At 51.9% G+C, this 12,124-nt stretch overlaps 8 non-coding genes across 8 annotated transcripts; all 8 read left to right on the top strand.

The window, feature by feature from the left end:
* The first annotated feature begins 163 nt into the window (after positions 1-163).
* Positions 164-282, top strand: LOC140470838 (5S ribosomal RNA). Its single transcript, XR_011956738.1, has one exon. It is a non-coding gene; the product is annotated as a 5S ribosomal RNA (ribosomal RNA).
* Positions 283-1,813: 1,531 nt separating this feature from the next.
* LOC140474814 (5S ribosomal RNA) lies at positions 1,814-1,932 on the top strand. Its single transcript, XR_011959447.1, has one exon. It is a non-coding gene; the product is annotated as a 5S ribosomal RNA (ribosomal RNA).
* Positions 1,933-3,463: 1,531 nt separating this feature from the next.
* On the top strand, positions 3,464-3,582 carry LOC140474804 (5S ribosomal RNA). The gene has a single exon (XR_011959437.1). It is a non-coding gene; the product is annotated as a 5S ribosomal RNA (ribosomal RNA).
* Positions 3,583-5,113: 1,531 nt separating this feature from the next.
* Positions 5,114-5,232, top strand: LOC140474793 (5S ribosomal RNA). The gene has a single exon (XR_011959427.1). It is a non-coding gene; the product is annotated as a 5S ribosomal RNA (ribosomal RNA).
* A 1,531-nt stretch (positions 5,233-6,763) lies between these two features.
* On the top strand, positions 6,764-6,882 carry LOC140474782 (5S ribosomal RNA). The gene has a single exon (XR_011959417.1). It is a non-coding gene; the product is annotated as a 5S ribosomal RNA (ribosomal RNA).
* Positions 6,883-8,413: 1,531 nt separating this feature from the next.
* LOC140474771 (5S ribosomal RNA) lies at positions 8,414-8,532 on the top strand. The gene has a single exon (XR_011959409.1). It is a non-coding gene; the product is annotated as a 5S ribosomal RNA (ribosomal RNA).
* A 1,531-nt stretch (positions 8,533-10,063) lies between these two features.
* LOC140474750 (5S ribosomal RNA) lies at positions 10,064-10,182 on the top strand. The gene has a single exon (XR_011959389.1). It is a non-coding gene; the product is annotated as a 5S ribosomal RNA (ribosomal RNA).
* A 1,531-nt stretch (positions 10,183-11,713) lies between these two features.
* On the top strand, positions 11,714-11,832 carry LOC140475673 (5S ribosomal RNA). Its single transcript, XR_011960169.1, has one exon. It is a non-coding gene; the product is annotated as a 5S ribosomal RNA (ribosomal RNA).
* Positions 11,833-12,124: the final 292 nt, after the last annotated feature.

The raw sequence follows: 12,124 nt of genomic DNA, 5'->3' as shown, positions 1-12,124 counted from the left end.
GCAAGGGCTAGCTGGAGGGAGGGAGGGAGGGAAGCACGCACGGAGGAGGAAGAGCAAAGAGAAAAGAGAGAAAAAAAAAACAAAGGGGATCAAGAGAAAGAGCAGCAAAGAAAATGTGGCTGGCCAGCACGCCTTGAAGTGGGGAGAAAAGGCAGGGGCCAGCGCCTACGGCCATACTAGTCTGAAAGCGCCCGATCTCATCTGATCTCGGAAGCTAAGCAGACTCAGGCCTGGTTAGTACTTGGATGGGAGACCGCCTGGGAATACCAGGTGCAGTAGGCTTTTTCCGCCAGCAGGGGCTGCTCAAGTCACCCCTCTGCACTCGTGTTGGGCCACGCACGCAATGCAGCGACAGGTTATTTTTGCTGCCGCTGTGCCTGGCATCAGTCTCCTGCAGGCAGGAGACAGGGAGGGGAGGAGAGCGGAGCGCTGCCAAAATCAGCAAGAAAGACGGAAAGAAAGGGATTGGGGCTGCACGCTGTCTGCGGCTGGCAGTCAGGAAAGGAGGACAATAGACAATAGGTGCAGGAGTTGGCCATTCTGCCCTTGGAGCCTGCACCACCATTCAATATGATCATGGCTGATCATCCTTAATCAGTATCCTGTTCCTGCCTTATCTCCATAAGCCTTGATTCCACTATCCTTGAGAGCTCTGTCCAACTCTTTCTTCAATGAATCCAGAGACTGGGCCTCCACTGCCCTCTGGGGCAGAGCATTCCACACAGCCACCACTCTCTGGGTGAAGACGTTTCTCCTCATCTCTGTCCTAAACGGTCTACCCCGTATTTTTAAGCTGTGTCCTCTGTTTCGGCACTCACGTTTCCTGCCGCCAGAGTGTCCAATCCTTTGATAATCCTATATGTCTCAACCAGATCCCCTCTCAGTCTTCTAAACTCAAGGGTACACAAGCCCAGTCGCTCCAGTCTTTCAGTGTAAGGTAATCCCGCCCATTCCAGGAATTGACCTCGTCAACCTACGCTGCACTCCCTCAATAGCCAGAATGTCTCTCCTCAAATTTGGAGACCAGATCTGCACACAGTACTCCAGGGTGGTCTCACCAGGGCCCTGTACACCTGCAGAAGAACCTCTTTGCTTCTGTACTCGATCCCTCTTGTTATGAAGGCCAGCATGCTATTAGCCTTCTTCACTACCTGCTGTACCTGCATGCTGACCTTCATTGAGTGGTGTACAAGAACCCCCAGATCTCTCGGTACTGTCCCTTGACCGAAATTGATTCCATTTAGGTAGTAATCTGCCTTCCTGTTCTTGCCACCAAAGTGGATAAGCATCCATTTATCCACATTAAAGTGCATCTGCCATGCATCTGACCACTCACCTAACTTGTCCAGGTCACCCGGTAATCTCCTAACATCCTCATCACATTTCACCCTGCCACCCAGCTCAGTATCATCAGCAAATTTGCTAATGTTATTGCTAATAGCATCTTCTATATCATGAACATATATTGTAAAAAGCTGCGGTCCCAGTACTGATCCCTGCGGTACCCCACTGGTCACTGCCTGCCATTCCGAAATGGAGGCGTGGAGGAGTGTGGAAGGATGAGAGAATGCAGGCTGCAGCCCTATGAAGCAGGGGGAGGTCTTGCAGTTGGCCTGTGTGGGGATGTGGGAGACGACAGGAGCCTGGTGGGCAAGGGCTAGCTGGAGGGAGGGAGGGAGGGAAGCACGCACGGAGGAGGAAGAGCAAAGAGAAAAGAGAGAAAAAAAAAACAAAGGGGATCAAGAGAAAGAGCAGCAAAGAAAATGTGGCTGGCCAGCACGCCTTGAAGTGGGGAGAAAAGGCAGGGGCCAGCGCCTACGGCCATACTAGTCTGAAAACGCCCGATCTCGTCTGATCTCGGAAGCTAAGCAGACTCAGGCCTGGTTAGTACTTGGATGGGAGACCGCCTGGGAATACCAGGTGCAGTAGGCTTTTTCCGCCAGCAGGGGCTGCTCAAGTCACCCCTCTGCACTCGTGTTGGGCCACGCACGCAATGCAGCGACAGGTTATTTTTGCTGCCGCTGTGCCTGGCATCAGTCTCCTGCAGGCAGGAGACAGGGAGGGGAGGAGAGCGGAGCGCTGCCAAAATCAGCAAGAAAGACGGAAAGAAAGGGATTGGGGCTGCACGCTGTCTGCGGCTGGCAGTCAGGAAAGGAGGACAATAGACAATAGGTGCAGGAGTTGGCCATTCTGCCCTTGGAGCCTGCACCACCATTCAATATGATCATGGCTGATCATCCTTAATCAGTATCCTGTTCCTGCCTTATCTCCATAAGCCTTGATTCCACTATCCTTGAGAGCTCTGTCCAACTCTTTCTTCAATGAATCCAGAGACTGGGCCTCCACTGCCCTCTGGGGCAGAGCATTCCACACAGCCACCACTCTCTGGGTGAAGACGTTTCTCCTCATCTCTGTCCTAAATGGTCTACCCCGTATTTTTAAGCTGTGTCCTCTGTTTCGGCACTCACGTTTCCTGCCGCCAGAGTGTCCAATCCTTTGATAATCTTATATGTCTCAACCAGATCCCCTCTCAGTCTTCTAAACTCAAGGGTACACAAGCCCAGTCGCTCCAGTCTTTCAGTGTAAGGTAATCCCGCCATTCCAGGAATTGACCTCGTCAACCTACGCTGCACTCCCTCAATAGCCAGAATGTGTCTCCTCAAATTTGGAGACCAGATCTGCACACAGTACTCCAGGTGTGGTCTCACCAGGGCCCTGTACACCTGCAGAAGAACCTCTTTGCTTCTGTACTCGATCCCTCTTGTTATGAAGGCCAGCATGCTATTAGCCTTCTTCACTACCTGCTGTACCTGCATGCTGACCTTCATTGAGTGGTGTACAAGAACCCCCAGATCTCTCGGTACTGTCCCTTGACCGAAATTGATTCCATTTAGGTAGTAATCTGCCTTCCTGTTCTTGCCACCAAAGTGGATAAGCATCCATTTATCCACATTAAAGTGCATCTGCCATGCATCTGACCACTCACCTAACTTGTCCAGGTCACCCGGTAATCTCCTAACATCCTCATCACATTTCACCCTGCCACCCAGCTCAGTATCATCAGCAAATTTGCTAATGTTATTGCTAATAGCATCTTCTATATCATGAACATATATTGTAAAAAGCTGCGGTCCCAGTACTGATCCCTGCGGTACCCCACTGGTCACTGCCTGCCATTCCGAAATGGAGGCGTGGAGGAGTGTGGAAGGATGAGAGAATGCAGGCTGCAGCCCTATGAAGCAGGGGGAGGTCTTGCAGTTGGCCTGTGTGGGGATGTGGGAGACGACAGGAGCCTGGTGGGCAAGGGCTAGCTGGAGGGAGGGAGGGAGGGAAGCACGCACGGAGGAGGAAGAGCAAAGAGAAAAGAGAGAAAAAAAAAACAAAGGGGATCAAGAGAAAGAGCAGCAAAGAAAATGTGGCTGGCCAGCACGCCTTGAAGTGGGGAGAAAAGGCAGGGGCCAGCGCCTACGGCCATACTAGTCTGAAAACGCCCGATCTCGTCTGATCTCGGAAGCTAAGCAGACTCAGGCCTGGTTAGTACTTGGATGGGAGACCGCCTGGGAATACCAGGTGCAGTAGGCTTTTTCCGCCAGCAGGGGCTGCTCAAGTCACCCCTCTGCACTCGTGTTGGGCCACGCACGCAATGCAGCGACAGGTTATTTTTGCTGCCGCTGTGCCTGGCATCAGTCTCCTGCAGGCAGGAGACAGGGAGGGGAGGAGAGCGGAGCGCTGCCAAAATCAGCAAGAAAGACGGAAAGAAAGGGATTGGGGCTGCACGCTGTCTGCGGCTGGCAGTCAGGAAAGGAGGACAATAGACAATAGGTGCAGGAGTTGGCCATTCTGCCCTTGGAGCCTGCACCACCATTCAATATGATCATGGCTGATCATCCTTAATCAGTATCCTGTTCCTGCCTTATCTCCATAAGCCTTGATTCCACTATCCTTGAGAGCTCTGTCCAACTCTTTCTTCAATGAATCCAGAGACTGGGCCTCCACTGCCCTCTGGGGCAGAGCATTCCACACAGCCACCACTCTCTGGGTGAAGACGTTTCTCCTCATCTCTGTCCTAAACGGTCTACCCCGTATTTTTAAGCTGTGTCCTCTGTTTCGGCACTCACGTTTCCTGCCGCCAGAGTGTCCAATCCTTTGATAATCCTATATGTCTCAACCAGATCCCCTCTCAGTCTTCTAAACTCAAGGGTACACAAGCCCAGTCGCTCCAGTCTTTCAGTGTAAGGTAATCCCGCCATTCCAGGAATTGACCTCGTCAACCTACGCTGCACTCCCTCAATAGCCAGAATGTCTCTCCTCAAATTTGGAGACCAGATCTGCACACAGTACTCCAGGTGTGGTCTCACCAGGGCCCTGTACACCTGCAGAAGAACCTCTTTGCTTCTGTACTCGATCCCTCTTGTTATGAAGGCCAGCATGCTATTAGCCTTCTTCACTACCTGCTGTACCTGCATGCTGACCTTCATTGAGTGGTGTACAAGAACCCCCAGATCTCTCGGTACTGTCCCTTGACCGAAATTGATTCCATTTAGGTAGTAATCTGCCTTCCTGTTCTTGCCACCAAAGTGGATAAGCATCCATTTATCCACATTAAAGTGCATCTGCCATGCATCTGACCACTCACCTAACTTGTCCAGGTCACCCGGTAATCTCCTAACATCCTCATCACATTTCACCCTGCCACCCAGCTCAGTATCATCAGCAAATTTGCTAATGTTATTGCTAATAGCATCTTCTATATCATGAACATATATTGTAAAAAGCTGCGGTCCCAGTACTGATCCCTGCGGTACCCCACTGGTCACTGCCTGCCATTCCGAAATGGAGGCGTGGAGGAGTGTGGAAGGATGAGAGAATGCAGGCTGCAGCCCTATGAAGCAGGGGGAGGTCTTGCAGTTGGCCTGTGTGGGGATGTGGGAGACGACAGGAGCCTGGTGGGCAAGGGCTAGCTGGAGGGAGGGAGGGAGGGAAGCACGCACGGAGGAGGAAGAGCAAAGAGAAAAGAGAGAAAAAAAAAACAAAGGGGATCAAGAGAAAGAGCAGCAAAGAAAATGTGGCTGGCCAGCACGCCTTGAAGTGGGGAGAAAAGGCAGGGGCCAGCGCCTACGGCCATACTAGTCTGAAAACGCCCGATCTCGTCTGATCTCGGAAGCTAAGCAGACTCAGGCCTGGTTAGTACTTGGATGGGAGACCGCCTGGGAATACCAGGTGCAGTAGGCTTTTTCCGCCAGCAGGGGCTGCTCAAGTCACCCCTCTGCACTCGTGTTGGGCCACGCACGCAATGCAGCGACAGGTTATTTTTGCTGCCGCTGTGCCTGGCATCAGTCTCCTGCAGGCAGGAGACAGGGAGGGGAGGAGAGCGGAGCGCTGCCAAAATCAGCAAGAAAGACGGAAAGAAAGGGATTGGGGCTGCACGCTGTCTGCGGCTGGCAGTCAGGAAAGGAGGACAATAGACAATAGGTGCAGGAGTTGGCCATTCTGCCCTTGGAGCCTGCACCACCATTCAATATGATCATGGCTGATCATCCTTAATCAGTATCCTGTTCCTGCCTTATCTCCATAAGCCTTGATTCCACTATCCTTGAGAGCTCTGTCCAACTCTTTCTTCAATGAATCCAGAGACTGGGCCTCCACTGCCCTCTGGGGCAGAGCATTCCACACAGCCACCACTCTCTGGGTGAAGACGTTTCTCCTCATCTCTGTCCTAAACGGTCTACCCCGTATTTTTAAGCTGTGTCCTCTGTTTCGGCACTCACGTTTCCTGCCGCCAGAGTGTCCAATCCTTTGATAATCTTATATGTCTCAACCAGATCCCCTCTCAGTCTTCTAAACTCAAGGGTACACAAGCCCAGTCGCTCCAGTCTTTCAGTGTAAGGTAATCCCGCCATTCCAGGAATTGACCTCGTCAACCTACGCTGCACTCCCTCAATAGCCAGAATGTGTCTCCTCAAATTTGGAGACCAGAACTGCACACAGTACTCCAGGTGTGGTCTCACCAGGGCCCTGTACACCTGCAGAAGAACCTCTTTGCTTCTGTACTCGATCCCTCTTGTTATGAAGGCCAGCATGCTATTAGCCTTCTTCACTACCTGCTGTACCTGCATGCTGACCTTCATTGAGTGGTGTACAAGAACCCCCAGATCTCTCGGTACTGTCCCTTGACCGAAATTGATTCCATTTAGGTAGTAATCTGCCTTCCTGTTCTTGCCACCAAAGTGGATAAGCATCCATTTATCCACATTAAAGTGCATCTGCCATGCATCTGACCACTCACCTAACTTGTCCAGGTCACCCGGTAATCTCCTAACATCCTCATCACATTTCACCCTGCCACCCAGCTCAGTATCATCAGCAAATTTGCTAATGTTATTGCTAATAGCATCTTCTATATCATGAACATATATTGTAAAAAGCTGCGGTCCCAGTACTGATCCCTGCGGTACCCCACTGGTCACTGCCTGCCATTCCGAAATGGAGGCGTGGAGGAGTGTGGAAGGATGAGAGAATGCAGGCTGCAGCCCTATGAAGCAGGGGGAGGTCTTGCAGTTGGCCTGTGTGGGGATGTGGGATACGACAGGAGCCTGGTGGGCAAGGGCTAGCTGGAGGGAGGGAGGGAGGGAAGCACGCACGGAGGAGGAAGAGCAAAGAGAAAAGAGAGAAAAAAAAAACAAAGGGGATCAAGAGAAAGAGCAGCAAAGAAAATGTGGCTGGCCAGCACGCCTTGAAGTGGGGAGAAAAGGCAGGGGCCAGCGCCTACGGCCATACTAGTCTGAAAACGCCCGATCTCGTCTGATCTCGGAAGCTAAGCAGACTCAGGCCTGGTTAGTACTTGGATGGGAGACCGCCTGGGAATACCAGGTGCAGTAGGCTTTTTCCGCCAGCAGGGGCTGCTCAAGTCACCCCTCTGCACTCGTGTTGGGCCACGCACGCAATGCAGCGACAGGTTATTTTTGCTGCCGCTGTGCCTGGCATCAGTCTCCTGCAGGCAGGAGACAGGGAGGGGAGGAGAGCGGAGCGCTGCCAAAATCAGCAAGAAAGACGGAAAGAAAGGGATTGGGGCTGCACGCTGTCTGCGGCTGGCAGTCAGGAAAGGAGGACAATAGACAATAGGTGCAGGAGTTGGCCATTCTGCCCTTGGAGCCTGCACCACCATTCAATATGATCATGGCTGATCATCCTTAATCAGTATCCTGTTCCTGCCTTATCTCCATAAGCCTTGATTCCACTATCCTTGAGAGCTCTGTCCAACTCTTTCTTCAATGAATCCAGAGACTGGGCCTCCACTGCCCTCTGGGGCAGAGCATTCCACACAGCCACCACTCTCTGGGTGAAGACGTTTCTCCTCATCTCTGTCCTAAACGGTCTACCCCGTATTTTTAAGCTGTGTCCTCTGTTTCGGCACTCACGTTTCCTGCCGCCAGAGTGTCCAATCCTTTGATAATCCTATATGTCTCAACCAGATCCCCTCTCAGTCTTCTAAACTCAAGGGTACACAAGCCCAGTCGCTCCAGTCTTTCAGTGTAAGGTAATCCCGCCATTCCAGGAATTGACCTCGTCAACCTACGCTGCACTCCCTCAATAGCCAGAATGTCTCTCCTCAAATTTGGAGACCAGATCTGCACACAGTACTCCAGGTGTGGTCTCACCAGGGCCCTGTACACCTGCAGAAGAACCTCTTTGCTTCTGTACTCGATCCCTCTTGTTATGAAGGCCAGCATGCTATTAGCCTTCTTCACTACCTGCTGTACCTGCATGCTGACCTTCATTGAGTGGTGTACAAGAACCCCCAGATCTCTCGGTACTGTCCCTTGACCGAAATTGATTCCATTTAGGTAGTAATCTGCCTTCCTGTTCTTGCCACCAAAGTGGATAAGCATCCATTTATCCACATTAAAGTGCATCTGCCATGCATCTGACCACTCACCTAACTTGTCCAGGTCACCCGGTAATCTCCTAACATCCTCATCACATTTCACCCTGCCACCCAGCTCAGTATCATCAGCAAATTTGCTAATGTTATTGCTAATAGCATCTTCTATATCATGAACATATATTGTAAAAAGCTGCGGTCCCAGTACTGATCCCTGCGGTACCCCACTGGTCACTGCCTGCCATTCCGAAATGGAGGCGTGGAGGAGTGTGGAAGGATGAGAGAATGCAGGCTGCAGCCCTATGAAGCAGGGGGAGGTCTTGCAGTTGGCCTGTGTGGGGATGTGGGAGACGACAGGAGCCTGGTGGGCAAGGGCTAGCTGGAGGGAGGGAGGGAGGGAAGCACGCACGGAGGAGGAAGAGCAAAGAGAAAAGAGAGAAAAAAAAAACAAAGGGGATCAAGAGAAAGAGCAGCAAAGAAAATGTGGCTGGCCAGCACGCCTTGAAGTGGGGAGAAAAGGCAGGGGCCAGCGCCTACGGCCATACTAGTCTGAAAACGCCCGATCTCGTCTGATCTCGGAAGCTAAGCAGACTCAGGCCTGGTTAGTACTTGGATGGGAGACCGCCTGGGAATACCAGGTGCAGTAGGCTTTTTCCGCCAGCAGGGGCTGCTCAAGTCACCCCTCTGCACTCGTGTTGGGCCACGCACGCAATGCAGCGACAGGTTATTTTTGCTGCCGCTGTGCCTGGCATCAGTCTCCTGCAGGCAGGAGACAGGGAGGGGAGGAGAGCGGAGCGCTGCCAAAATCAGCAAGAAAGACGGAAAGAAAGGGATTGGGGCTGCACGCTGTCTGCGGCTGGCAGTCAGGAAAGGAGGACAATAGACAATAGGTGCAGGAGTTGGCCATTCTGCCCTTGGAGCCTGCACCACCATTCAATATGATCATGGCTGATCATCCTTAATCAGTATCCTGTTCCTGCCTTATCTCCATAAGCCTTGATTCCACTATCCTTGAGAGCTCTGTCCAACTCTTTCTTCAATGAATCCAGAGACTGGGCCTCCACTGCCCTCTGGGGCAGAGCATTCCACACAGCCACCACTCTCTGGGTGAAGACGTTTCTCCTCATCTCTGTCCTAAACGGTCTACCCCGTATTTTTAAGCTGTGTCCTCTGTTTCGGCACTCACGTTTCCTGCCGCCAGAGTGTCCAATCCTTTGATAATCTTATATGTCTCAACCAGATCCCCTCTCAGTCTTCTAAACTCAAGGGTACACAAGCCCAGTCGCTCCAGTCTTTCAGTGTAAGGTAATCCCGCCATTCCAGGAATTGACCTCGTCAACCTACGCTGCACTCCCTCAATAGCCAGAATGTGTCTCCTCAAATTTGGAGACCAGAACTGCACACAGTACTCCAGGTGTGGTCTCACCAGGGCCCTGTACACCTGCAGAAGAACCTCTTTGCTTCTGTACTCGATCCCTCTTGTTATGAAGGCCAGCATGCTATTAGCCTTCTTCACTACCTGCTGTACCTGCATGCTGACCTTCATTGAGTGGTGTACAAGAACCCCCAGATCTCTCGGTACTGTCCCTTGACCGAAATTGATTCCATTTAGGTAGTAATCTGCCTTCCTGTTCTTGCCACCAAAGTGGATAAGCATCCATTTATCCACATTAAAGTGCATCTGCCATGCATCTGACCACTCACCTAACTTGTCCAGGTCACCCGGTAATCTCCTAACATCCTCATCACATTTCACCCTGCCACCCAGCTCAGTATCATCAGCAAATTTGCTAATGTTATTGCTAATAGCATCTTCTATATCATGAACATATATTGTAAAAAGCTGCGGTCCCAGTACTGATCCCTGCGGTACCCCACTGGTCACTGCCTGCCATTCCGAAATGGAGGCGTGGAGGAGTGTGGAAGGATGAGAGAATGCAGGCTGCAGCCCTATGAAGCAGGGGGAGGTCTTGCAGTTGGCCTGTGTGGGGATGTGGGATACGACAGGAGCCTGGTGGGCAAGGGCTAGCTGGAGGGAGGGAGGGAGGGAAGCACGCACGGAGGAGGAAGAGCAAAGAGAAAAGAGAGAAAAAAAAAACAAAGGGGATCAAGAGAAAGAGCAGCAAAGAAAATGTGGCTGGCCAGCACGCCTTGAAGTGGGGAGAAAAGGCTGGCGCCAGCGCCTACGGCCATACTAGTCTGAAAACGCCCGATCTCGTCTGATCTCGGAAGCTAAGCAGACTCAGGCCTGGTTAGTACTTGGATGGGAGACCGCCTGGGAATACCAGGTGCAGTAGGCTTTTTCCGCCAGCAGGGGCTGCTCAAGTCACCCCTCTGCACTCGTGTTGGGCCACGCACGCAATGCAGCGACAGGTTATTTTTGCTGCCGCTGTGCCTGGCATCAGTCTCCTGCAGGCAGGAGACAGGGAGGGGAGGAGAGCGGAGCGCTGCCAAAATCAGCAAGAAAGACGGAAAGAAAGGGATTGGGGCTGCACGCTGTCTGCGGCTGGCAGTCAGGAAAGGAGGACAATAGACAATAGGTGCAGGAGTTGGCCATTCTGCCCTTGGAGCCTGCACCACCATTCAATATGATCATGGCTGATCATCCTTAATCAGTATCCTGTTCCTGCCTTATCTCCATAAGCCTTGATTCCACTATCCTTGAGAGCTCTGTCCAACTCTTTCTTCAATGAATCCAGAGACTGGGCCTCCACTGCCCTCTGGGGCAGAGCATTCCACACAGCCACCACTCTCTGGGTGAAGACGTTTCTCCTCATCTCTGTCCTAAACGGTCTACCCCGTATTTTTAAGCTGTGTCCTCTGTTTCGGCACTCACGTTTCCTGCCGCCAGAGTGTCCAATCCTTTGATAATCTTATATGTCTCAACCAGATCCCCTCTCAGTCTTCTAAACTCAAGGGTACACAAGCCCAGTCGCTCCAGTCTTTCAGTGTAAGGTAATCCCGCCATTCCAGGAATTGACCTCGTCAACCTAGGCTGCACTCCCTCAATAGCCAGAATGTCTCTCCTCAAATTTGGAGACCAGAACTGCACACAGTACTCCAGGTGTGGTCTCACCAGGGCCCTGTACACCTGCAGAAGAACCTCTTTGCTTCTGTACTCGATCCCTCTTGTTATGAAGGCCAGCATGCTATTAGCCTTCTTCACTACCTGCTGTACCTGCATGCTTACCTTCATTGAGTGGTGTACAAGAACCCCCAGATCTCTCGGTACTGTCCCTTGACCGAAATTGATTCCATTTAGGAAGTAATCTGCCTTCCTGTTCTTGCCACCAAAGTGGATAAGCATCCATTTATCCACATTAAAGTGCATCTGCCATGCATCTGACCACTCACCTAACTTGTCCAGGTCACCCGGTAATCTCCTAACATCCTCATCACATTTCACCCTGCCACCCAGCTCAGTATCATCAGTAAATTTGCTAATGTTATTGCTAATAGCATCTTCTATATCATGAACATATATTGTAAAAAGCTGCGGTCCCAGTACTGATCCCTGCGGTACCCCACTGGTCACTGCCTGCCATTCCGAAATGGAGGCGTGGAGGAGTGTGGAAGGATGAGAGAATGCAGGCTGCAGCCCTATGAAGCAGGGGGAGGTCTTGCAGTTGGCCTGTGTGGGGATGTGGGAGACGACAGGAGCCTGGTGGGCAAGGGCTAGCTGGAGGGAGGGAGGGAGGGAAGCACGCACGGAGGAGGAAGAGCAAAGAGAAAAGAGAGAAAAAAAAAACAAAGGGGATCAAGAGAAAGAGCAGCAAAGAAAATGTGGCTGGCCAGCACGCCTTGAAGTGGGGAGAAAAGGCAGGGGCCAGCGCCTACGGCCATACTAGTCTGAAAACGCCCGATCTCGTCTGATCTCGGAAGTTAAGCAGACTCAGGCCTGGTTAGTACTTGGATGGGAGACCGCCTGGGAATACCAGGTGCAGTAGGCTTTTTCCGCCAGCAGGGGCTGCTCAAGTCACCCCTCTGCACTCGTGTTGGGCCACGCACGCAATGCAGCGACAGGTTATTTTTGCTGCCGCTGTGCCTGGCATCAGTCTCCTGCAGGCAGGAGACAGGGAGGGGAGGAGAGCGGAGCGCTGCCAAAATCAGCAAGAAAGACGGAAAGAAAGGGATTGGGGCTGCACGCTGTCTGCGGCTGGCAGTCAGGAAAGGAGGACAATAGACAATAGGTGCAGGAGTTGGCCATTCTGCCCTTGGAGCCTGCACCACCATTCAATATGA

Source organism: Chiloscyllium punctatum, chromosome 3 (genome assembly GCF_047496795.1).
Source record: "Chiloscyllium punctatum isolate Juve2018m chromosome 3, sChiPun1.3, whole genome shotgun sequence".
NCBI lineage: Eukaryota > Metazoa > Chordata > Chondrichthyes > Orectolobiformes > Hemiscylliidae > Chiloscyllium > Chiloscyllium punctatum.
The sequence above is the reverse complement of the archived record's forward strand: the minus strand, read 5'-3'. Positions and strand labels throughout refer to the sequence as shown.